Source organism: Hyaena hyaena, unplaced genomic scaffold (assembly GCF_003009895.1).
Source record: "Hyaena hyaena isolate Hyena2069 unplaced genomic scaffold, ASM300989v1 scaffold_328, whole genome shotgun sequence".
Lineage (NCBI taxonomy): Eukaryota > Metazoa > Chordata > Mammalia > Carnivora > Hyaenidae > Hyaena > Hyaena hyaena.
The window spans coordinates 1266118-1292982 of record NW_024080958.1 but is presented as its reverse complement, the minus strand read 5'-3'; the positions used below and the strand labels follow the sequence as shown (position 1 = coordinate 1292982).

General features: G+C 49.4%; 1 protein-coding gene across 1 annotated transcript in view; it reads left to right on the top strand.

The window, feature by feature from the left end:
- The first annotated feature begins 3331 nt into the window (after positions 1 to 3331).
- Positions 3332 to 26865, top strand: part of SLC2A9 (solute carrier family 2 member 9) — a 241274-nt gene continuing 217740 nt past the window's right edge. Inside the window, exon 1 of the mRNA XM_039248991.1 lies at positions 3332 to 3506. The gene's annotated coding sequence lies outside the window, so the exon portion shown is untranslated. The remainder of the gene's footprint in view (positions 3507 to 26865) is intronic.

Below are 26865 nucleotides of genomic sequence, written 5' to 3'. Positions count from 1 at the left end.
TAAATTAGTTTGGATCTGAGGGTGCCCAGGGGTAGCCAAGCAAAAAGACTCACATGGCCTTGGGTCACTGAATCTAAAATGAAGGCTGGAAGTGATTCAAGAGCTCAGGAAGGCCGACTCTTCCTTTTGAGATACTGGAAGTTGCCGTGAACTCAGAAGGCACTCTGTATCACACTTGAAAAGTTTTGAATTGCTTCAAAATGACATCTATGCCTAAATTTTATTTGAAAAAAGAAAATTGTTTCAACCTCTAACTAATTTGAAGAGAACTGGCATTTTTTTTTATAGTACCTACCAAGTTCACAGACCGTCTCTCTGAAGGTTGAATCTTCTCTAATATCCCTTAATAAAGTTTGGTAGCTGTATTCATTAAAACCTACCTCACGTTTCTTGCTAAATTTATTCTCAGGTATTTCATGTTTTTGTTGCTGTTATGAATGAGATCTTCGTTTTAAAATATGATTTCTGCTTCCTGTTGCCATTCACCAGGAACATGACTGAATTTTGGACACGCACCAAAATTTTTGTCAAGTGGCTTTGTTTTTAAACAAAAGTCTTTGTGACATGACTAATGACTATGCTCCCATATTAATTTTAATTTCTATTTTCTTAGCTTCTCTAAGCACAAAATGGTGACATCTAGGAATCCTGGCATTTTCCCCTCCTCTTTTCTAGTGGCTATAATCCTGATCTATGCCTCCTGGAAGCAGTTCTTAAAAGCCCTTAACCCCCAGGGGAGCCTGGGTGGCTCAGTTGGGTAAGCCTCTGACTCTTGGTTTCAGCTCAGGGCATGACCTCATGGTTCATGAGTTCAAGCCCTGTATCAGACTCTGTGGCACAGAGCCTACTTTGGATCCTCTGTCCTTCTCAATCTCTCTCTCTCTCTCTGCTCCTCCCCCACTTGCACTCTCTCAGTGTCTCTCTTAAAATAAATAAATAAACTTAAAAAAATGTTAACCTTCAGAGTCAGATGAATCCAAGACTGTCAGCAACTTTATTGGACAGATGACTTAACCTCTCTGTGCCTCAGTGTCCTCATTTATAGTCTGGGGCCATCACACACTCTTCCTCACTGGGTAATTGTGAGGAGAAAATAATATCTATTTTTACTTTTTTTTTAATGTTTCGAGAGAGTGTGTGCAAGTGGGGCAGAGGGGCAGGGGCCAGAGGAAGAGACAGAGAGAATCCTTTTTTGTTGTTGTTAAGTTTATTTATTTTTGAGAGAGAAAGCACGAGTTGGGGAGGGGCAGAGAGAGAGAAAGGGAGATACGGAATCTGAAGCAGGCTCCAGGCTGGCAACACAGAGCCCGACGCGGGGCTCCAACCCCAAACTGGAAGATCATGATCAGAGCTGAAGTCAGATGCACAACCGACTGAGCCCCCCACCTCCACACCCAACCGTTGCTCCAAGAGACAGAGGATCTTAAGCAGGTGGCACGCTCAACGTGGACCTTGACGCAGAGCTCAGCCCCATCACCCTGAGTTCATGACCTGCGCCAAAACCAAGAGTCGGGGACTTAATCAACTGAGCCACCCAGGTGTCCTGAAAATACTTACTTTTAACGCAGTGTCTGCCGCAAAGCTCAAGATATGTTGACAAAGCATAATTATTACTATGTCTTAAGAGGAACTTAGATAAAAATGACAGAGAAGAGAAGCCAGGTTGTTACTACCCAGATGAGTGGCGGGTCAGGCCTATATTGATGCAGGACATAGGTTGTATTTCCTTCCTCCAGGGGACTGTGCTAGGTGCTTTCCATGCGTCTTCTTACTTAACCAACAGCCTCAGGGAGATATGATGCCTGTCCCAGCATCGCGTGACTCACTCGGAGGGAAGTGAGACTCAAGTCCAGCCCACTTGGCCTCAAAGACTGTGCTCATCTCTGCTGGTCTGATCTGAGGGGACCGTCAGGTTTTCATTCTGCCCAGAATGAAACTCTTGGCCAAACGTTGGGAACTCTTGAGAACCTCCGACGATACATGCATACCTGAGCCTCGCCACAGACTAAACGGATCTGGCTCTCCGAAAGTGACCCTGACATCTGTATCCTTTTTTTAAAAAAAAAATGTTTATTTTCGAGAAAGAGACAGAGTGTGAGTGGGGGAGGAGCAGAGAGAGAGAGGGAGACACAGAATCCAAATCAGGCTCCAGGCTCTGAGTTAGCTGTCAGCACAGAGCCCGACCTGGGGTTGAACCCACGGACCATGAGACCACGACCCGAGCCGAAGTCAGACGCTTAACTGACTGAGCCACCTGGGTGCCCCCTGACATCTATATCCTTTCAAGGTTCCCTAGGTGACTGTAACAGCCAGGGTTGAGAATCCCTGATGGCCCCAGTGTGGCATCTATAACAATGACATTTCAGACAATAATCACGGAAGTCCACATTCCAGATGAGTTCAAGTACATCTTCCCTTTCTTTGCCATAAATTAATTCATCCTTGCTGACTATGCTGATTAACTTTATGTGCCAACTTAGCTGGGCCACCGTGCCAAGATATGTAGTCAAACATTGTCCTGGATGTCTCTCTGAAGGTGTTTTCTGAATGACATTAACATTTAAATCGGAGTAGACCTTGCGTAAAGCAGATTGTCCTCCATTATGTGGTGGGCCATCTAATCACTTGAAGGCTTTCAGAGGAAAAAGACTGACCTTCTTTGAGCAAGACGGAACTCTGCAGCAGACAGTCTTTGGACTTGGACTTCAACTCTTCTCTGGATCTGTAGTATGCTGGGCTGCCCTACAGATATGGACTCGTACCTCCATAAATCATATGAGTCAATTCCTTAAAAAAAATCTCTCTCTCTCTCTCTCTCTCTCATTGACCTTTTGTTCAACACAATCATAAATAAAGCACCCCACTTTCATTTTTTTTGGAAACTAGAGAATGGGTGATATAGAGACATGGGAGAAGAGCACAGATCACTCGATCCAGTTGAAATAGTGGCATGAAGACAGAAATAGCCTTGGGGTGACTTTGCCCCTCAGGAGACATTCGGCAATCTCTGGAGATGCTTTTTTGTTTCACGAGGGGGTGGAGGATGAGGGGATGGGGATGGGGGTGCAAGGGTGCTACCAGCATCAAGTGGGCAGAGGGGCCAGGGATTCTAAGAAACATCCTGAAATGCACAGAAGTTTGGTTAAAATGTAACAGTGCCAATGTTGCGAAATCCTGCTTGGGATGGGGAAATAGTGAGTCACTAAGGAAATTAAGTTCTTACCCCTTGAAAGGAGGGGTATTGCGGTCAGATCAGGGAGGAGCCCTAAAGAGGCAACAGGAATCCAGCCGGCAGATTGGACAAATAAGCTCGAGGCAACTCTTACTGAAAAGGCCACGAGACTTTGGGGAAACTCTTGAGAGACTAGCCCAGCCACGGAGGTAGGGCTGTCTGTCCAACCAGCGGGAATCTCAGGGGTATCATGAGGCTCGAGGTAGTTCCTAAGTGGCCTTGAGCTCAGAAGCTCTCCCCAAGGGCACCAGGTCTGAGCACAAGACCGGAGGTGGTGAGTAGCTGTCTTGTGTTTCATGGCTGTAGCTTGTATTGTTGTTTTAAATACCGGGGGACCAGTGGGCAGAACGGGAGGCTGGAGTTCTGGGCCTCTCTCGCTACTGGGCCCACTGAAGTTTGCACACGGCTTCACGTCCTGAAATCTCAGGAACTGGGGCACATCTGGGGGATAGCAGCCGAGTGTGATGTTCTGAACACAAGGCAGCACGTAGACAGCCCTCAAGGAGGGTCTGTTAAAGCGTTCATGAAGAAGCGGAGAAGGTGAATTAGTGATAAATCAGTGACACTTCAGTTCTTTCATCTGTAAAATGGGGACAGGAAAACAGTGAAGGTGGTCATGCGAGGCCGGTGTGGTGATAGAGTAACGTGACGGAGAAAGTTAAGTGTCCTTTAAAAAACCCCACATGCGGGGTGTCTGGGTAGCTCAGTCGGTTAAGCGTCGGATCTTGAAATCAGCTCAGGTCATGATCTCAGTCTGTGAGTTCGCGCCCTGTGTCAGACTCTGCACTGACAGCTCTGAATCTGGGTGGGATTCTCTCTCTCTCTGTCCCTCCCCCACTTGTGCGCTCACGCGCATGCTCTCTATAAATAAATAAATTAATTAATTAATTAAACTTAAAAATAAATGGCACCCACCCACATATGCTACTCTTCTATGGGTCTTCCATTCCAGAGGATGTTTCCAGGATGGCATTAAAAACAAAGAAAAATAGGGACACCTGGGTGGGGCCCCTGGGTGGCTCAGTGGGTTAAGTGTCCGACTTCAGCTCAGGTCATGATCTCACAGTTTGTGGGTTTGAGCCCCGTGTCAGGCTCTCTGCTGACAGCTCAGAGCCTGGAGCCTGCTTTGGATTCTGTGCCTCTCTCTCTCTGCTTCTTCCCTGTTCATGCTCTCTCTCTCTCTTAAAAATAAACAGTTAAAAATTAAAAATTAAATAAAATAAAAAAAAACAAAACAAACAAAAAGCCAGCAAAGCAGGGCCACACCGAGATGAATGGCAACCAGCACACATGTGAGGAGGGTGCAGAAGCAGGTGGGACACACGCATCGGGGGTGGGAAGCATGTGAATATTCAGGGAAGCCTCTTACTTTACCCGAGCTCCACAGGAAGCAGATGCCATGTGCTGCCTTTAGGCACACTCGAGACCCCGCGGGGGCCGAAGTGGGGCTGGCAGAGGAGGTGATGCTGTCCTGCGCCGTCGGACACGGGGCTGGAGCTGGGTCAGCCCTGGGCATCGGGCGCACCCAGAGGAACTGCAGGGAGGTGAGACCCTATCGTTGGTGGATTCATTGATTCATCCAGCAAACAGGAGTGCCGGGTTTCCTGCAGCTACTGTAACCAGTTACCACAAATGCAGGGGTGAAACAACACACATTTATTATCTTGCAAACGTTCTGGAGTCTCCAAGTTGGCCATGGACATCGTGAGGCTAAAATCAAGATGTTAGCAGGGCCATGGTCCGTTCTGGAGGCTCTCAGGGAGAGTGTGTTTCCTTGCCCCTGATCGCTTCCTCTGCTTCCCGGCTCCCGAGTCCCTCAGCTCCTGGCCCCTCCTTCCCGCTCCGAGCCAGAGGGTGGGCAGGCTCCTTCCCAGGTCACATCTCTGCTCTCTCTCTCTTCGGCTTCGCTCTTCCACTCTTAAAACCTTTGTGATTACGCTGGACTCGCCCGGGTAATCCAAGATCATCTTCCTATTTTAAGGCCAGTGTATTAGCGAATTTAATTCTATCTGCAACCTTCACCCCCTCCCCCGCCCTGTAACCTAACACACTTACAGGTTCTGGGGATTCGCAAGTGGGGCCATGGGTGGGGAGAGAATCATCGTCCTTGCCACCAGTTCCCAGGCTGGGCTAAGCATACCTGGGACGAATCAGAGGTGGTCTCTTCTCTCATAGGGATTGTGCATCCTGGAGAGGAAGACAGAGATAGAAGAATAGTGATACATGCCGAGGAGTGATAAATGATGGAGAAAAAACATCGTGTGGTCCAGGGATGGAGAGTTAAGGGTGCGGGGTGACAGTTTGTGATTGCATGGTGATGAGAAGCTTCTAAAAGGTAACGTCTGAGCAGAGACCTGACCATGGAGGAGGAAGCTCCAGCCTGGGGCTGAGTTCCAAGCAGAGGGAAGAGCATGTGCAATAGCCCTGAGGCATGTTTAGGGGATTGGGAGAAGCCAGCTGTGTGGCTGGAGCAAGTGGCGAGGGGAAGGGAGGAGGGAGAGAGGCTGACGACAAAGGGAGGAGTCAGATTATGGGACCGTTGTTGGCCAGATGGTCTGGGTTGAATTCTAAGGAAAGTGAGAAACCACTGGAGGGTTTTAGGAAGGGTAGCAGCATGCTCTGATTGACATTTTAAAGGTTCAGTCTCGGGGCACCTGGCCGGCTCAGTCAGTAGAGCATGCGACTCTTGATCTCAGGGTCATGAGTTCAAGCCCCACATTGGGTGTAGAGCTTACTTAGTGGTCTCAGAACCCTATATCAGCTCATCTCACTAGAACATAAAGATTAGAGTAGAGCGACCATAGAGAGCTCAATAAACATATTTTTAAAATAATAATAAAATGCTCCGTCTTCTTGTTGTGTGGTGGACTGCAGGGGAGAAAGGGTGATGCAGAGGAATGGGCTGGAGACACGTCAGGTGCCCGGGAAAGATGGTGATTGGCTGTCCCAGTGTGGAGGGACCAACATGGGCAGCTGTGGGTTGGGTGGTACCCCAGATCCCACAGGGCAGGAGAGAGGAGCAGTGAGGGGCCCGGGAGGCCTAGCTCCTCGGTGTGAGCCCTATGTGTGTCCACACCACTGACTGAGCCTGCATGTGAAAAACAATGGCTTCTCTTTGGCCACAGGGCACTTTAAGGGAAGGGGCTAGTTAACGGGGAGAGGAGGTGCTTTGGGTCAGGAATGCATGAGCACCCTCTTCAAACATGTGAGTGCCTGTCCTGGGGAGCAGAGGTAGCCTTGACTCTCTGCCCTTAGATGCCAAAGACAAAGCCCAGTGAAGGACGGATAGAGAGGCAGATTTCAGTGCACCTAGACATCTCCGGAGGGAAGTGGCATGAGCCGCGGGGTCCAAGGAAGGAGCACATGGCCTTGACTCTGTTGTCCTTGGCCATGTGATTGAGTTATTTAAACTGTCTCAGGCTCCTGGGGTGCCTGGGGGGCTCAGTCGGTTTAGCATCGCACTTCAGCTCAGGTCATGATCTCACAGTTCGTGAGTTCGAGCCCCACATCAGGCTCTGTGCTGATAGCTCAAAGCCTGGAGCCTGCTTTGGATTCTGTGTCTCCCTTTCTCTCTGCCTCTCCCCCCACTCAAGCTCTGTCTCTGTCTCTTTCAAAAATAAATAAACATTAAAAAAATTTTAACTCTTTGAGACTCCATTTCAATATCCCTTAAACAGCAGAGGTAATACTACCATGATACTAACACTAGCCATCATAACAGACATTCATATCGTACCTTCTCTGGGCCCCAGGCACTGTTCCCACATCCCATGTAGTAACACACTTGTCACTCACGGCAGCCTGATGACACAGGTGTTGCTATCATCACCATCGTGACAGAGAGGAGGCTCAGAGAAGGGGAGTCACATGCAAGTGAGGGTCATGCACACGTATGGGGTACAGTCATCATACGTGATAAGATGTCTGCAGGACACGGAATGGAATGCCCTCTCCTTCATCTCCACCTATCAGAGGTCAACAAACCGCAGTGGGTATGATTATCAGTGTGTGTGGTAGCAGGTGCTGTGTCGTTTCTGGATCAGAACTAAACAGCCTCAGCAGTCTGAAATTGCAGACAGAAACCGACAAGTTGGCATGAAATGTAGAACGGTGGCAACGCCGTTTGGAATTTAGACTTCAGATTCAGTCACACAGACTTTCACTACGCTGCTCCGACAACATCTGGAATGTTCTGGTCCATGCTGGGGGCTCCTCTGTTGAGAGGCATCCCAAAAAGCCGATAGCTACTCGGTGAACTGATGAATGAGAGCACATCAAAACAGAGGATGTCTGTTGCGTGCGAGGCCATCAGGGACAAATTCGTAGATGACAGATTGCAACAAAGTATTTGTAGTATCTGAAACTGACATGTGACCACAGCGCACCCTTGAACAGTGAGGGGTTTGGGGAGAGACCCTGTACACGGTTGAAAATCCACGTATAATTTTTGATTCCCTTCTCCCAGTTTAACTACTAATAGTCTTCTAGCTGTTGACTGGAAGACATACAGATTCACAAATAATTAGCCCATATTATGTGTATTATGTTATGTGTATTATGTACTATATTCTTATAATGATGTAAGCTAGAGAAATGTTACTTAGAAATTCACATGGAAGAGAAAACACACAGCACTGTGGAAGTGGACTCTCATACCCGTGTTTAAGGGCCGGCTGTATACCCACAATGCACAAGGGACTTTTCTGGAAATTGCCAAGAAAGACAGGAATGGCAATGGATATGCAAAGGATATTGACAGGCAGGCCTGACCAATCCTGTGAAGCGATTCCACTGAAGCTAATTCCCAGAGGCGTGCAGATGACATCAGTGCACCTGTTAGGCGGGCCGTGCTGGGAGCGCAGGGTGACTCACTGCCGAGTCGAGGCCCTCGTGTGTGAGGCACAGGAAGGTCCGGCTGTCTGGGGCCGTGCTTTCTCAGCAGGCGATGCTCAGTGTCGGTGGGGATGTGGGCTTGGGCTCCGACCTCCCGGGAGGTGGGGACGTGGCCGGGGCAAACGTTCTCTAATTAAATGTACTCATTATGTAAAACCCAGCAATCTGGACATGAGCCCAGCACACCCACCAGAGGACACCAGTGAGCACGTTTGCTGCTACGCTGGCCTGGACCCGAAAGCCATCTGGGTCTCCATCCTGGGGACATTCTCCACATAGGTCATGGGGGTCCCATTAGTCCAGCGAGGCTGGCTCTATTTGCCCCCATTTTACAGATGAAGAAACTGAAGCTCAGGGAAGTGAAATAACTTGACCAAGGGCATACTGCTCATAAACTGCAAGGCTGAGATTCACATTCCGGTTCCTACGTCCGTGTACTTGTCCACTAGGCCACCTCTCGTGACAGGACAGCAGAGGTGGAATTAGAGAAACACCCCCTTTTCTGTCGCTCTCACTGCCCCTTCTACCTGTATTCCTTCTTTTGTAGGAGAAAAGACACATGTCACAGGAAAAAAAAAAGATCTGGAAGGAGTGAAGGTGGAGGAGTCAGTTTGACCTTCTAGAATTCCTTTTATTTTTAATATACATATTTTTAGGGGCATCTTGGTGGCTCAATCGGTTAAGCGTCCAACTTTGGCTCAGGTCATGATCTCACGGTTCGTGGGTTCGAGCCCCACGTCGGGCTCTGTGCTGACAGCTCAGAGCCTGGAGCTGCTTCGGATCCTGTGTCTCCCTCTCTCTCTGATCCTCCTCCATTCTCTCTCTCCTCTCTCTCGCTCTCTCTCTCACAAAAATAAACATTAAAAAATTTTTTAATATATTTTTTGAAGTTTTTTTATTTATTGAGAAAGAGACAGTGAGAGCAGGGGAGGGGCAGAGAGAGAAGGAGAGACAGAGAATCCCAAGCCAGCTCCATGCTGTCAGTGCAGAGCCCAACACAGGCCTCGATCACACAACCATGAGATCATGACCTAAGCTGAAACCAAGAGCCAGACGCTTAACCAACTGAGCCACCCAGGCACCCCTGACTTTCTAGAATTCCGACTTAGGTTAAGATTCTTACCCAACCCCCATGATGTTTTGCGTAATAAAAATTCCTAAAAGAAAGGTAACAGCTAACATCCATTAAGCCCAGTCGCCAAGCACTAATCTAAGGATTTCACATCTATGTCAGTTAATCCTCACAGCAACCCCACGAAGCAGGTAGGATGTCTATCGTCTCCACTATACAGATGAAGGAACAGAAACCAGAGAGGCTGGGTAACTTGCCCAAGGTCACACAGCTGGAAGATAAACCCAGGCTGTCTGAGTCTGGGCTCCACACTTCCGGGAAGCTGACCTTAGTCTGGAAGGCTGTGCAGAGCCGCTAGCCTGGTGTGGCCCTGCTCTTCTCCTGGCTAACTTCATTTTGGATGAACCACACTGGGCCTTGGCTTTCTTGGTGTCGGCTATGGATAAAGATCATGTTCCACCTGGGGTTGTTATGAGGTGTAACATCTGCAAGATAATCAACAAATGACGGTCATTAATGTGTCATTGTTGTTGGACTGTGCACATGTTCCCTCGGGGATCGTGTCCAATGCCCCAGAATGAGTGTGGGATGCTGTGTTCCATGCGTGGGCCCTTCGGGGTGGCCAAAGGATCCCCATGAAGCGGATGTTGGAGGGAGGGTGGTGGCTGCATTTAACAGGGAAGAAAAGGCTGGGGCACCTGGGTGGCTCAGTCAGTCAAGCGTCAGGCTTCAGACCAGGTCACGAACTCATGGTTTGTGTGTTCCAGCCCCGTGTCAGGCTCTGTGCTGACAGCTCAGAGCCTGGAGCTGCTTCGGATTCTGTGTCTCCCCCTCTCTCTCTGCCCCTCCCCTGCTCATGCTCTGTCTCTCTCTTTCAAAAAAATAAATAAATAAACATTAAAAAAATTTAAGAGGGGAAAAAAGGAGTGAGGGCTTAGATGCTGGGCTCTGGCCAGGAGACAAAGTGAGTTCAGCTGAGTGACGTGGGTGGGGAAAACCCAGCTGGAGCTCTGGATGCTTGAACGGGGGAGGGAAAGACTTCGGGAGAGCCAGCCCCCAGGCTTTGGCGCCTGACTTAGAGTCTCAGCTCATCTTGTCTCTCATCTGACCTTGACACCTTCCTCAGGCTTTCTTTGCTCAGACATGGGCCCTGGATGGTGCCCTTGCAGAGCACTTGGGGACTCGGTGAGATGAGCTCAGGCGTGCAGGGTCCCCAGCCCGTGGCAGACGCCACCCCACCTTCCCTGCACGCTGGGGGCCAGAAACACAGGGGCCTGAGCTCAGCTGGGCTTGGACCCAGTCTTCCCTCGCGACTGCAGACAATGGGTCCAATTCTCCCACTTGGGTTTCCTGCTTTCTTTTTTACAAAAGCAGGAAGGAACACTGGTGAGGTCCCTTGGCAAATCCCCCACGTGGGTTTCAGACAATGAAGCCATTCTTTACAACGAGGGCGTAGTATTATTTTAAAATCTTGACTCTCAGAAGATCAAAATGGGTTTTTTTTTTAAAATGTCTTTATTTTCAGAGACAGAGAGTGAGGAGGGGAGGGGCAGAGAGAAGGAGAGACAGAATCTGAAGCAGACTCCGGGCTCTGAGCTAGCTGTCAGCACAGAGCCCGACACGGGGCTCAAACCCACGAACTGTGAGATCATGACCTGAGCCAAAGTCAGACACTCAACTGACTGAGCCACCCGGGCGCTCCTCAAAATGGGTTTTTTAATGAAATGCTGAAAATCAGAGCTGGGAGAAAATAGCACCAGACAAAAGAGGGAAGACTCTAAAATTTTGTTTGTTTCCCTGTGTTCCCATCTTGCTCCACCATGAAAACCCGATGGAAGAAGGGACCCACGTTATGAATGACCTTACAAATGGAGCCCTGGCTCTCCGGAGAACCCTTGCAACCTTTCCCCAAGAAGTAGCTAGGCTTCCATTTTTATACATGTGTATTTAAATAGGGGGAGGGGCGCCTGGGTGGCTCAGTTGGGTGTCCGACTTTGGCTCAGGTCACAATCTCACAGTTCGTGAGTCCAAGCCACGTGTCGGGCTTTGTGCTGACAGCCCAGAGCCTGGAGCCTGCTTGGGATTCTGTGTCTCCCTCTCTCTCTTCCCCTCCCTCCTTCACACTCTGTCTCTCTCTGTCTCAAAAATAAATAAAACATTTAAAAAATTTTTAATAGGGAGAAACAGGAGAAGGAAAAGGGGTGATCACGAAGCATTGTGGGAAGTAAGCATTGGGACGGGAGAGGCTGTCAGGCATTAATCAGATGGGCTCATGGGGGAAGTCCCCCCCCCTCCCCCACATCCTTCCTGGGCTTCTGAGTGGACAGCTTTCATGGAAGGAGTCAGGATATGATTTCCTGGCTGAAGACCTTGGCTCTGCTCTCAGGACTGCTCCAATCTCCAGATGAAATTGCCCTGCCAGTGATTTCCAGGCAGCGCATGAGGAGCAGACCATAGCAAGAAGGTCATCCATCATCTCAGTGCAGGCTCCCCACCTGGAAGGTTGCCTCTCTTTCCTCTGCCCTGTGGCGCTGCGCTTATCACGACTGTGTTTGGCTTCATGAACTGGTGTTTTGGAAACATGGGTATCAGTGCTTGATTCTCACGGTATGGACTGGTGCTGTCCGAATCTGAGTGCTGTGTAGGGACGCGCTCCAGTAATAATAGTTCAGCTGGCGGTTAATGGCACCCTTAGCTTTTCTTGGACCCTTTCTATGATATGAGTCAGACACCATGGTGACTGTTGGGGGTACACGGACAGGGACAGACACACAGTCCCTGCTTGGCGGAGATAGCAAACACCAAGTGACAGACAGAATGATCATAAAGGTTGACAAACACCAGGAAGGACACAACCCAGGGGCTGGATGGAGAGGAAGGATGGTGTGGTGGCAGCGCAGAAGGTCTTAGTGCAGCGGGAAGCCGGCGATGACCCCACAGAAGAAGCTGAGAGCGATGGCAGCCAGGGGAGAGAAGAGGTGGAGATCTAGAACCAGTGCACGTTGCTGATGCACAATGAGGCTGAAAGGGAAGCGAGAAAGAACCAGGATGCCGCCAAGGTTTCTAGCTACCCAAGGAAGGAAGAACAGCATACTGAGATGGGGTTGCAAGGGACCCAGAACGGGGCAACGTTTAGGAGAGAAACTCAAGAGTCTGTGAGTCATCCAGGTGACGATGTCCAGCGTGTAGCTGGACGTGCGGGTCTGGAGCAGATAGACGGATTTTAGAGTTGTCAGCCTAGAGGGGCCTCGACCTTCGAGGTGCACGTGATCTGGTGGGGATCAGTGTTTGTAACGAACTGTGGCAGGCATGACAAAGCCAAGATTTACATTAGGCAGAAAACCAGGTGAACAGAGGGACACCCACCAATTGTGTAGGGGGAGAGTAATATAAGGAAAGGACACTTGGACTGAGTCGTGAAGGATAAGTACATGGAGAATGCATTTAGGTGGAGGGATAGCCCAGGAAAAGACTCATAATATCTAGAGAACGGTGAGGAAATGTTGGGTGCAGTATGGGTGGGGAGTCAGGAAACAGGACGCTAGAGAGTTACGCAAGGGCCAGCTTCCAGACAGCCTCGTAAGCCATGCTGTGTGCCTCCACCTCGGGCCACAAAGTGGATGACCAGACGCACTACGCGAAGCCTTGGCAATGGGTGCTGTCCTTCAGTCATTGTCTTTCAAGCCATCTCTGAGTGGCTGCAGGTCAGCCATAGACCGTTTGAACCTGCCCCCTGCCAAGCTGATGCACCCACGAGCTGAGCTCAGACTACCCTCTTGCTCTATCAGCTGGTACAATGAGACTGAATGCTTGTGTCCTTCTATTGAAGCCCTGCCCCCGATGCAGCAGTATCTGGAGACGAGGTCTTTATGGAAGTAATTATGGTTAAATGAGTTTGTAAGGGGGAGGGGTTCTCCTCTGATAGGACCAGTGTCCTTTAAGCAGAGATACCAAGGAAGTGGTCCTTTCTCTCTCTCTCTTTGCCATGTGAGAACACTACAGGAAGGTGGCCATCTGCAAGCCAGGAGGGGAGCTCTCACCAGAACCTGACCCTGCTGGAGCTTTGAGCTTGGACTGTACAGCCTCCAAAACTGAGAAAGAAAGTCCCTGTGGTTTGTGCCGCTTGTTTATGATATCGTTGTTATGGCAGCCCGAGTAAGTTAAGCTGGTCAAAGGGAATTCTCCCCAGGACAAAGGTGTCCACTGCAGAAGAAGCATCAGCTGAAGGAGCAGCACAGCTGAGGGAGAAGCATTAACTGAAAGAGAAGCACAGCTGAGGGAGAAGCATCAGTGTCACAGAGGCAGATGATCCAGGGTCTGGGGCACCTGTTTGTGCAGTTTGCTTGTGCTCTCTGGACCTTCAACCCCATATGGACCACTTCCCAGGGCCCACCCGATCCTAGCGAATGTCAAGGTCATGAGTGGCCACATGCTCAGATGATGTCTTATGCTCAGATACAGTTTCTACTAAGCCCCAGCAACATGCCAGAAGCTGTCTCCAGTGCACAGCTGTCAGCTGCAGATGGCATGGCCTTGCTCTAGACTCTCGGTGGTCTGCACCGTGCCCCTCCCAGTGGGGCCCTCCAGGGGCTATGTCTGACATCTTTTCTCACAGATGCCTATGGTTCTGTGGGATCTGCTGGGCAGGACAGCGCAGGGGCGAGGCTGCTTACGCCTCTTCCTGGACCTGTACACAGGCTTTCCCTACATCAGGGTCCCACACAAACCTTCCACATCTGACAAATAGGTGAAAGTGGTATCCCTAATTGTGGAATGTGTGCCTCTCAAACCTAGATAGGTTGTATTTCTTTCCCAGGGGTAGGAGATACAGGTGCAAGACTTTGTCCTTTTCCTGAGGGGGCATTTTCCAGCATGCCCTATACCAGAGGACCCCTAAGAGCCTCACTGATGTGACCCTTGGCTCTTTGGGCTCTAAGCCCCTTGGATCTTGTCTGGTTTACCTCCCACCTTCCAGAATGAATATGCTTTACCAAAACACACAGAATTAGTACTTCAGGTTTTTCGAGGACACTTAACACAGTGCTATCGACATGGTAAGCCATTGCCATGTCCCATAAGATGTCCAGATTGTCTAGGTCCCTTTGGGTTACCATCATAACAGAGGAATGAGTAGAGCCCTAGAGGAAGACGGTGCCTGGGTACCATTTTGTCCCATGTGGATGTAAACTGCTTCTGATCCTTTTTTTTCCATCAGTGTAGAAAAAGATCTAGTTGCCAATGAATAGCTGCATTCAACATGCCCAAAGCTGTGTTAATTCACAGTACAAAACTCAACATATCATGCAGTGACTACAGCTAGGGCTCTACTAAATTCTAGGGTCTTCTGCTCTGACCCATACGGTTCCTGTAGCCTGGTGAATCACGTGGGGATATCACAGGGACTACCACTCCTGGATGCCTCAATACTCTGAGGGTGGCACTGATCTCTGCAAATAATAATCTAATACATATTATAAACAATGTAATATTGTTTCTCATTTACTATCTTGACAGGGGGTAGAAGTTCTCCGGCTTTCTTAAGCAATAGCTCTTGCTTGGCAGGTCGAGGAACCAAAGTGAGAGTTCTTCCAGGGCCTCAGTGTGTCTTTCCTGAACACATTCAGGACCCAAGGAAATGACTGCAGGGTGGGTTTGTTGACTCAATGTACCCACTGTGTGACATACATGGGCCAGAATGATATTGACTACTTGATTCCTGTATAGCTTATTCCAATGGAGGGCTGTCATCATCCTGGAGAGCAGCACCAACCCAGACCCTGTAACCAATGCCTGGTGGCTAATTTGCCCCAGTGTATAGTTACTTGAGTATATAGCCACAAAGTCTTTGGGAAAAAAATGGGGGAATCCGTACCATGTCCACCTGCCATCCCACCTGAATTCAAGGGGACCTGTTCTTTGTACCTTGTATCAGATAGTCATTGGCTGAGTCTGGGGGCCACCACAGATACCTGCTGAGAGCAAGAGGTAGATGGGGAGGTTCCAGGGTCAAGGAAAGTAAAGGAGGCTTGACAAACACTTTATGGAGAGTGAGATGCTGGGAGCACACCCCTGTTTGAACAGGGAACCCTGTGTTAGGGACCGAATCCACATGCCAGCTAGCCCATCCACAGGTCAGAAAGGAAAGTGGAGTTAGCCATCCAGGCTTGGGGTTCTGCCAGAAAACGGTGAAGAGGAACGGGAAGAAGTATTGTTTAGGACATTGGTATGGGACATTGAGTTAAAATCTGAGGTCTGACTCAGATGAGGACACTGTAGGATGGAGAAGACTGCCAGACCTGGAAGAAGCTGGAGACCATGGGCTGTGACAGTCAGACATGGAGCAAGATGAATGCATATTGGACTCATGTCCTGGGGCTGCCATAGCTCTCACCATCCTGAATCCAACCTTCCACCTCTAAGGCTCACCTCCCTTGTCTCTGCCCACTCTTGACCCCACCAGATTCTGCCTTTATTTAAAATGTTAACACTTTGTTCAACATGGAATTATTTGGCATTCATTTTGACTTTTTAAAAATGTTGCTTTTTTTTTTTTTTACAAATAGTTTTTTGTCAAATTAGTTTCCACATAACACCCAGTGCTCATCCCCACGAGTGCCCTCCTCCATGCCCATCCCCCCTCCCCCCCTTACATCCATCAGTCCTCAGTTTTTGTCAGCATTCAAGAGTCTCTCATGGTTTGCCTCTCTCCCTTTCCCCCACCATTTCCCCCCTTCTTCTCCCACTTGTTCCTCAGTTAAGTTCCTCCTAATCCTCCTATACGTGCAAAAATGTTGCATTAGATATTTATCTTGATGATTGAAGTTTTTGATATGTCCGGAGATTTTGGTATCAAGGCGAATGCCTTACCAATCCCACCTTAGCCCCAGCTATGAAAGAAGGGGCAACTAGAGACATAGAAGAAACACAAGAACACAGTGTCTTAGAAGCCATGGAAAGAAGGTTATCAAGAAGCTGATACAACAGGATGAGTGTCAACATCACATGAAATAAATCAAGCCAGATGTCGAAAGTCATGAGTTATATAATCTCATTTATATGAACTGTTTTATAATATTGAAAAAGGAAAAGGAATCTACCTGACTGGCTGGCTAAATGACCTGTGGTCACCTAACACAAAGAATATAAAACAGCCATTCAAAATGATGCTACGGGTGCATGGGTGGCTTGGTCAGTTAAGCGTCCAACTCTTGATTTTGGTTTAGGTCATGATCTCACAGTCATGAGATCGAGCCTGGCATCGGGCTTTTCACTGAGTGTGGAGCCTGTTTGGGATTCTCTCTCTCCCTCTCCCTCTGCCCCCCCTGCCTTCTCTCTCTCTCAAAAATCAATGATGTTAATGATGAAGAGAAATATTCTGGAATATCAACTGGAAAAAGAAGAATAAGAAAGTATAAACAGAGTGAAAACAACTGTATAGAATTTTATGCAGAATAGTTATATACACAAAGAAAAGAGGGCATTCTGTGTGATTCCAGTTTTATAAAACTCTTAAAAATGCAAACTAATCTGCAGTGATAGAAAGTTGATCAGTGGCTGCAGGATGGGGGGATCACAAAGAGGCAGCAGGCGAGCTGATATGTATGTCTACTATTTTAATGGGGTGATGAGTTCACAGGTATATACATGTGTCAAAACTAAACACATACACTTAAAAATATAGTAACACAGTAGCAGTGATACACCTGCTTATTGATTTATTTTTATTCTGTGTCAGCACTGCCAGGAGACATTTCATACTTCTGTCTTTTAATCCTGACACAAAGTTGGTGAGTTAAGTATCACATTTTCCATTTTACAGATGAAGACATTAAGACTCGGACTTCAGCAACCTTGTACAGAGTCATGCAATTTGCAGAGGAGGAACCCAGACTTGGCTAGCTCTCATGTCTGTGCTCATAACTATTATGCTATTGATTTGGATAATAACAGTAACATGGGGTGCCTGGGTGGCTCAGTCAGTTGAGCGGCCAACTCTTGATTTTGGCTCAGGTCATGATCTCTTGGTTTTGTGAGTTCGAGTCCCATGTGGGGCTTGGTGCTATGCGGAGTCTGTTCAGGATTCTCTCTCTCTCTCTCTGCCCCTCCCACCCCACTCTCTCAAAATAAATAACTAAACATTAAAAAAAAATAACAGTAAACGCCTCTCACCACCGGTTGGAAGGGATGCACCGGTCCTTGGCAAGGCTCGTTCTGGCCACCCCAGAGGGGCTACTGGGATGACCCTCTTGATGAACATTAGCTGTTAATTAAGAGTTCATTAGGAGCTCATAATCCAATCCTTTCCACTGATAACCAACAAAGAAGACTTGGTCCCTTAGAGATGGAGGAAGGATTTCACCATTCCGGGCTTCTTGACATACATATTTTAGGAATGCTAAACTTCCGCAGGTACCCGGCCTCTGCAGAGCCAGGCCGTGGGAATATCTGGTCCAGAAGCTTGTCCTGAATAAAATCTATCATTTCCCATTTTCATCATTTCCCCTTTTCGGCTCTCATCACTGCCTTCCTTGTGCTTAAAAATGCCAATCAATAAAGGATGAGCCTGCCATTATAAATCCCTCCCTGGGTCACTGGGCTCAGTAAGGACTCAGTGCCGGCCAGGTGCAGAGTCCTAGGGCCGGATGTGGGAGTCGTTAATTCCAATTAACACTGGACCAATTTAGGAGGGAGGTGACATTTGCATCAGGCAGCGGTGACCAGGCAGAGAAGGCAGAGGAAGTGGGCAGGTGCACATGGTCCGGGTTGTGTCACACACTCACATCACAGAATCGAGTCAGGGGTGAGGGCAAGCAGGTGGCATCTTGCTCAGCAACCCCAATGGTTGGGCGCCACTGAAGCCTGTATCTGGGCTCAGCGAGAAAAGCAGTTGGATTCATTAATGACGTCTGCCATGGCAGTGGGAGTGGAGAGTTATGGGTCAGAAACCCTGCATTTCCTGCTTCTTGGCCAATAAAGGCTAGAAAGGGGTGGAGAGGCCAGGTGGTAGAGGCTCGCATAGTCTGCTGAATACTTTGGGCTTTTTGTGGATACCAAAGATTTTAAGCTTAGCTTCTCCATTTTTGTTTTTTTAATAATTTTTTATTAAAAAATTTTTAATGTTTATTTTTGAGAGAGAGAGAAAGAGACGGAGTGTGAGCAAGCAGGGGAGGGGCAGAAAGAGTGAGACACAGAATCCAAAGCAGGCTCTAGGCTCTGAGCTGTCAGCACAGAGCACGACACGGGGCTCGAGCCCATGAACCCACTGCACTGTCCTCCTTTCCCATAAGACCCTTCCTGGAGCATTTGAAGAAGGACAATGGGGTTGTCCCAGCACAGGCTGAGGGCACGGGCCAAACGGTGAGGGCAGCTAGGCCAGGCCTTCCCCGTGTGCCAGGTCCCCCTTGGGACCACCGTGCGAGTGGGTAACTATTCCTGGCTTCGCCCTGGTCTAGACTTCCATCATCCTTCATGTGGACCAGCCTGGGTCTTCCTGCGTCCACTTCATCACCGTCTTCCCCCTGTGCTCCCCTCAGTGCTAACACCCCGGCCCACCTCATCATCCCCCACAACCCCTGCCCGAGTTTAGAGGCCTTCAGCCCTTCCTACTTCTTTTAGGGTTCAACCCCACTCACCTAGCCTTGTCTACAAGGCAGGACTGGCCCAGCCCCAGGGTCCCTCAAACCCTCTCACATAAGCTGCCCCCCGCCCCTTCCACCTGGACTGGCACACCACCCCCATCCCATCCACACATACAGACTAACACTCCTCAGCTTAGGTCAGGATCTCCTGATGTGGCCTCTCGTACCACCTTATACCACTTTCTAGAAATTTCCATAATCGCACCTGAACATCTATTCAAGTGTGTGCATGTTTAATGTCAGATTCCCCGGGATGTGGAAGGGCCAGGAAGGCAGAGCCCTGTTCTGCCTTGTTCAGTTCTGGGTGCACAGTGTGGGCCCGACACAGAGCAGAGGCTCAGTACGTACCGTTGAATGAATGAGTTCGTGAATAAATGAATGCGTGAATGGGTGAACCTCCAACAGCACAGCTGCATGCCTCCTCTCCAGGACCTTCTTCTACTTCTGTTGAAGTATGCTGGAATATTCTATGTCTGTGACCATCCCCACCCCCATCCGCGGCGCATCCTGGGGGATAGGGACGAAACCTCATTCATCTCAGCATCCACGGTGCCTGGAATTGAAATGAAGTCAGCCTCAGGGTATGTGACATCTTCCTCCCCCAGTTCTGAAACCAGCCACGTCACTCTGAGTCATCTGTTCCTTTGTTTATAAAATGAAGTTCTGTAACATTACTCCCCTGATCCCTTAATTGCTAGGGCTGATATTCTAGGCTTTCAAAACCAGAAGGATTCACTGTGTTCTTTAGACATGAGATACGTTGGGGAAGTTTCTGTTAGCGTTCTACAGTGCCCATCAGGAGAGGCTTTGGAATCCCTCTGAGAGTCGGCCTCCAAACACAGCATGGCTTGGGTGACCCAGGAGCAGAGAGGCCTCCTCATTTGCTTTGGAAAATACACAACAGCATCTCCTTGATCTTTAGCCAGTGGGGAAATTGGAAGCTAATTAAGTTAGGCTCAACAAGCAATGCAGCATGCTTCTGAACTTCTTCCTTGCAAAAATTCCTTGCATTTTCCGTCAGGAAAGAAAATGTCATGCGCTAGCCTATTAGCCACACAAAGGATTGAATAATGACAAATCTGATCTTTCTCATGCTAATTAAGACTTGGCTTCTCAAATAGAGATGAAATTTTATTCCTGCTTTTCTAATCTTACAAGAAACCAGAAGGAGCCAATGGCAGGGGTAAGTGTGGACGGGACGGGGGCGCTCATGCACATGCACTTGACCCTGAAGCCCAGCCTCTGGAAAGCTTCTTCCTCAAGCGCTGTCACATACCAGTGCCTATCCAGAGTCCGTCAGCCCTCAGTCCAACGTCGCTGGAAGGCAGGTGGCTCACTTCTCTGCCTCCGACATGGCAGAGAAGGTGTGATGCTTCGGATCCGGCCTTTGAACTAACTCCCTAGCGGTGGAAGAATCAGGATTTGGCATCCTGTAAGCCTCAGTTTCCAAATCTGTGAAGTAGGGATGATGATGACGTCCCGCAGCAGGTTGCTGTGGAGATCACAAGGTCACTCACACGATGTGCCCCAGGGGAGTCTAGTACATCTGAGATGCTCAAGGGGAAGAATTCTGTCGTTTTTTGGTTATGGACCCAAAAGACCAGAAGGGCCTTTACATCTAGTCCAGGGTTTCTCAAAGCATGGAACTTGGGGTGCTTTTTAGCTGTTTGCACATAAGCATGCTTTATTTACATGTTTATGCCTATATTTTCATGTCTATTAGACTACATGCCTATCATTGCTTAAGGCAGTGGTCCTCAGCCATAACCATACCTTACAATTGCTCAGGGAGCCTTTAAAATGCTCCAGCCCACAGAGGGGCGTGGCTTTGAGATTTTATACAACATTCTGCAAATGCCATTAGTGTGAACGGCCAGGATGAGAACGACTGGCTTAGGGCAAGGCTGGGTAAAAACTAGAAATAAGGCAAAGTAACATATCATCAAGGCGTCAAACTAAGGCTGAAGTTTGGGACACACGAATCAGCTGATGGTTTGAAGGCCATGTATTAGGATCACCTGTGGATGGAAGAGGGGGGACAGCGGTGCTTGTTACCCTGCCGGATCCGTTAAATCAGAATCGCAAGGCTTGGACCTGGAAATCCATGTTCTCATCAGCGTGCCTGGCCCTGGTTCTCCGGAGGGCGTTTAGGAGCTACTCATTTCGTGAAGGTCAAGGCCCTGCTCAGGAGGAAGGGAGGCAGTGCGTGGTCTGCCCAATAGTAGAGAGATGGGGACGCTGACCAGCCAATGTCAGTTGATCGCACTGCCACCTGGGAGGTGTTGAGCCAACGTTCACTACAGGGCAGCCAGGGGCGCAGAGGCTGTGACTCTGGGTGTGCTGGGGGTTCTTTGGGGAAAGAGGGGTAGTGAGGCTTCTCTGAGTATGTCCAACCCAGGTCCCTAGGACTTGAAGGAGACAGAGAGGCAGGATGAATGCCCTGTCCAGGAAGATACCACGAGGGTCCGTACGGCAGGAGTGTTTCCTGGGTGGAAACTTGCAGGCAAGCTTCGTGTTCAGACAGGTAGCAGGATGGTGAGTAACTCCTCGTCTAGAACCTCCAATATTTGGTGCCCAGAAGGCACAGGTGCAACATCTGGAGAATTCCATACCTACTCATCCCCACTGTTCCTGGGGCCTGGTTGCAGCAGGAGCTGAGAGACCGTGGAGAGATTCCAGAGCAAGGAAACCCCTGCATGCTGAACAAAGACCCTGTCGCAGGCAAGCCACTTAGCCTCTGAGTCTCAGTGTATGCATGTTGAAAATGGGTTTTCACAGGATGATCCAGGGGGTGGGATGCAAGAGTGTATCTCGGCTCTGGAACAGGATACGTTCCAGATAATAACAAGGGGCTACCTCTCAGAGGACAAACATGGCACATCCTGACTTCCATCTTTGCTTCTGTACTGAGCTCTAGGGAAGCTGCAGAGCCCAGCTAACTCATTTCAGGAGCTCTCTCTAATGCCTTTTAGACATCCCTTTCAGGGGCGCCTGGGTGGCTCAGTCAGTTGAGTGTCCAACTCTTGGTTTCGGCTCAGGTCACGATCTCAGTTTGTGAGTTTGAGCCCCACATCTGACAGTGCAGAGCCTCTTTGGCATTCTCTCTCTCTCCTTCTTTCTCTGCCCCATGTGCACACTCTCTCTCTCCCTCTTTCTCTCTTGCACATTTGCCCATGCTTGCTCTCTCAAAATAAATAAGTAAATTTAAAAAAAAGATGTTAAAAAAATGAGTCCTTCAGTTCAACTCAGTTCAAGATACTCTGACTTGAGAGCCCTCCAGGAAGTGGTGGCCTCTCTTAGCTGGAAGGAGACCAGGTGGGAAGGAGGTTGATGCCTATAATAGAGGTGGGGGGTCTCTGTTTCTCCCTGCTCAGAGTCTGGTCCAGCAGAACCCCACTGGGCAGTGATGGTGGCAGCTCTTGACTTTATTCCAGCCTTCCAGCCTGGCAGGGGGGACACTCGCCAAGCCTTATTCACAGGCTCTTGTTGAAAACAGATAAGATGATGCAAATGAACTAACAACCAGAATAAATGATAATTTTATTGAAAATAGCCACTTACTTATATACTTACAGATGGATGGATGGGTGGATGCATGGCTGGATGGCTGGGTGGCTGGATTGGGAGATGGACTGAGTATGATGCCTTTGAGAACTGCAGACGGGAAGAGCCATGGGGAGGGTGAACTCCTTGTTGTCATGGGAGAGGTAGTGCGGAGAGGCCTCACCCGAGAACCAGGAAGCCCAGCCTAGTTGTGACTCATTTACAGCTCAGTGTGTGGCCTCCAGTTACCTCCCTGCTCTTTGGTCTTCTCATCACTAGTCCACCGTGCAGGTGATCCAGCCCACAAAGGTCTGGGCAGGGCTATCTCTGACAATGAACGTGAAGGCATTCTGTAAACTGCAAAGCTCTATAAAAACGTGATTTTTTTCCTGTTATTGCTTAATTTGCATTATATCATAGGCTCCCCATAACAACGTGTGCAACAGGGGAGAAGTGTCTCCATGTTCAGAAGGTCCCAAAGACATACTCCTACATCGCTATGCGAGCTTTGCTTGACCGGGTCCTTTCTGGGCAGCCCAGCCACGTTCCTGTAAAGATACAGGGAAAGCGAGAAAAGTCCCCACGAGTCAGGAGTCCAGACACGCAGAGTGACCTTGAGTCCTCCATGCCTGCAAACGGTCTCTACCGGAAGCGTCTGCTACAACTCTGTCTCCCTCTCCACTTGACGGGTCTTACTCATCACTTATTCATTACTTCGTAGTATCTTAGTCCTGTTTTGTCTGTTTTATTTTAACGTCAGCGCCCTCAGATCTTCCCAGAATCAGGTGGGTCATAACAACAAATACGTCCATGGAGGGAACCGCCAAGGCTTGGCTGGTATGGGCGGAACCACATCTCCCAAAAAGACGTGCTGATGTCCTAACCACCCCCGTATCTCAGAATGTGAACCTGTTTGGAAATAAGGTCAACCCAGATCTAATAGGTTAAGATGAAGTCATGCTGGAGTAGGGTGGGGGCCTGATCCCAAATGATAGATGCCATTACAAGGAGAGGACACATGGGGGGAGGCCCAAGGGAAGACGCAGATAGACAGATGGAGGCTGGAGTCATGGCTGCAAGCCAAGGAATGCCACAAGTGGTCAAGGACACCAGACGCTAAGAGAAAGGCACAGAACAGCTTCTCCCCCAGATCCTTCAAAACAGCATGGCCATGCCAACACCTTGATCTCAGACTTCTAGCCTCTGGAACTTGAGGAAGTAGGTTTCTATTGCTTTCAATTCTCCCATTGGTGGCACTTTGTTATACAGCCTGAGGAAATGAATGTGCTCAGGGAACCGAGGGCTCTGACGCCCAGCCCTGACTCAACAGCACACACTGGCCGTGCACCCTTGCGCAAGTCTCTGGACCTCACATTTCCTATCTGTAAAATGAAGGGCTTGTGTTGTGATCAGTATTTGGCAGTTTTGCCGATAATTAGAATTACTTGGGACACGTATTAAAATTACAGCATATATTTTTATTGTTCATTTATTTTTGAAAGAGAGAGAGACCGAGGTGGGGGGAGGGGCAGAGAGAAGGAGACACAGAATCTGAAGCAGGCTCCAGGCTCTGTGCTGACAGCTCAGATGTGGGGCTCGAACCCACAAACTGTGACATCATGACCTGAGCTAAAGCCGGATGCTTAACCGTCTGAGCCACCCAGTCGCCCCTAAAATATTACTTATTGGTTAGATCTTCCCTCTGGATTTTTGGAATCAGCAGGTCTATGTTTCAAAAATCTATGTTTTTGAGAAAGTCTCCAGGTGGTAGCAATGACTGGCATCTCGCTGTTGCTGCCCTCTCTGGTGTTCTAGGTTTCTCAAGGGACAAGCTTTACCCCTTGACCCCATAGACTCTATGGTAAGCCTACCATGGATGATGCGTGTTGAAATCTGTGTCCCTTCACCCAGACTGCAAACCCAAGAAGGCAGAGCCATGTTTGTGTCTGCCGCACATTGCCAGGAAGACGGCCAGTAGGGACCAGGCTCCGATTGAAGGGTAAATCATCTGTCTTGCAAATGTCCTACTCTGGGAGGCACGGTCAAGGACTTTGCAAGCTCTCGTTCTCAAGCTCTCAGATGCGCCTCCCAGCCTCCAATCTGGCCCAGTCTCCGACTCCAGTCCACCCTCCATGCTCTTTCAGAGGAATACGTAAGACAGACACAGTTCCAAGTCACTCGATCCCGGGAGTGGGTTCTATGATTCTTCCCATTGTAAAAATAGGGAAAAAACTGAGGTTCTGAGAGGTTGAGTGCCTTGCTCAAGGCCACAGAATGAGTGTGGAGATGCAGTTTGAACTTAGGGGGTCCTGTGTCAGCACCCAAGTCTCTCGGTCACGCCACCATCCTGCCACTCACAGTAGACCCTGTGCCAATAGGATCCCATGGGACAACTAGACGCTCCCATCTTTTGCCCCACCTGCCTCTCTGGAACGATCCGTCATTCTCCTCCCCCACTCACTGCACTACGGTGGCTCCTTGTCCTGTTGGCCCTTCTCCCTGGGGTGTCCTTCTGCTGGAAACTCCTTCCCTCACATGCAGGGAGCTGCCGGGGAGTGAGTCCCTGGTGTGTGTGTGGCTGTCATAACACACGTTGTAACTATTGTAACTCGTCCACACGGCTCAACCCCACCCTGCCTTCCCGTCATTGCTCACATGGTACCTTCCAGTGAGGCCTTCCAGAACCATCTTTTCAAAATTTGCAATGCCCCCCACACACCCCCACAGCCCTCTGTACCCCCTACTTTGTTTTTCCGCGGCACCCATCCAAATCTAATAAACTATCCTGTACTTACAAGCGTGGTCTACGATCTGACTCCATTAGAATGTAAGTGGACGTGGACAGGAAATTCTTGCCTGTCCGTTTTCATCGCTCCAGCCACGGTGCCATAAGAGTGCCAGGACCGAGGCACACGCTCTGTCAGTGCTTGCCATTCCACACTGCTGTGTGTCTGTCTCCCTCCTCTGAGTGTGAACCCCTTAGAGGAGGGGCTTTATCTGATTCATTTCTGTGCCTACAGTGACTAACACAGGGCCTGGCTTTTAGCTCTTAGTACATATTCGGGAAGCCTTTGTGGAAGAAATGAATGAGCAAGTGAATGAATGAACAAATGCATGAGTTGTTTGTGCAGCCAAATGCAGCAAATGAGTGTCCATTTATGGCCTTGCCTGTGGCTGCTGCTCAGGGTGGAATGCGCCCCTGACGCAGCCTCTGGGACGTTGATAGCCCAAAAGGTCACGCAAGGCTGTAAAGGTTGAACTAAGTGGCCAAGCCTGGCCAGCCTGGGCACAACCGTGATGCCAGCTGGGGTACGCCCCTGCCCCTCCCCCGACAGAGCGCTGGTCTTCCCCCGACTTTGTGCAAGAAACTGGCCTCCTGGCCCCAACCCCACGGAGAGAGAGCCTCTGTGTGCTCAGCTGGCCCCAGCAGCTGCTTCGCAGGAAACGGAGGGACAGAAAACGGCATCTGCTCCAAGCGCCCGTCCACTCCCTGTGTTTCCTGGCCCAGCTGCGCGTGGATGTGCCGTTCTGTGTTTTTTCCTCCCAGCCCCCCGCTCTGGCCCAAGCTTTGGCAGACCCAGGAAAGCAACGGTCCTCCTTGGAAGGCTACGGTGCGCATGGGTCTCTCTTCCAGACCCACTGCTCTGTCTCTAGCCAGGAAAGGGCCGGCTGCTGCCGGCTGGATGCAGGGTGAATGCGGGAGTCGTCGATGCTCCTGCTGAGTGAGCGAGGTCCTCTCTTGCTGCAGAAGCCGCGAGGCTCCGCTCCCTCTCTGTGGTTCAGGGGCGTGGGCCCTGCAGACTTCTGAGCAGGGAAGTCTTGCTGCTTTGGACAGAGGGTGAGCCTGAATAGTCCGTGCATGACCTCAGACTGTGTGCGGCCAGGCCGGGAGGGTGGAGCCGGCAGCTGGGGCTCCAAGGTCAAGGCGATTTCAGAACCCTCATCCCTCTGGCTGGGAGGAAGGGCCTGTAATCTTAACCTTCAAAGTAAGAGCCAGTGCAGGAGACAGATTCAGAACTCTGCTAAGCACACAGTTCAAAGGAACTCATGGATTCAATTCATTTTTTTTCTCTTTATGCTTCCTTAGAAGCTAATTCGTTCTTTCCTTCACAGAAACAAAGCAGCCTGCTCTATTCATTCCTTTAAGTAGCATATTGATTTCCTCCCATTCATCCTTCTGCTAATTAATTAATTAGTTAATGAATTCATTGAACGTGTTTATCAAGCACCATGTTTCGGACTGTATTCTAGGTGCCAGGCACAGCAGGAAATGTGGCTGGGAGGCTGGGCTAGGGTTTCAGGAGGAAACAGAAGCCACCCCAGACAGTTCCAGGGACTTACAAAGGTGTGGGTAGGGGTGAAGGAACAGATGGAGAATAGCCAGATTCCCCATGACGACGAGGAGCCTTGACCATGAGGCTCACCCTGAAGACAAGGGAAGGAAGTGGTGCTGAGAAGGAGGAGGCCGTAGCAGGGGACATGCTTCC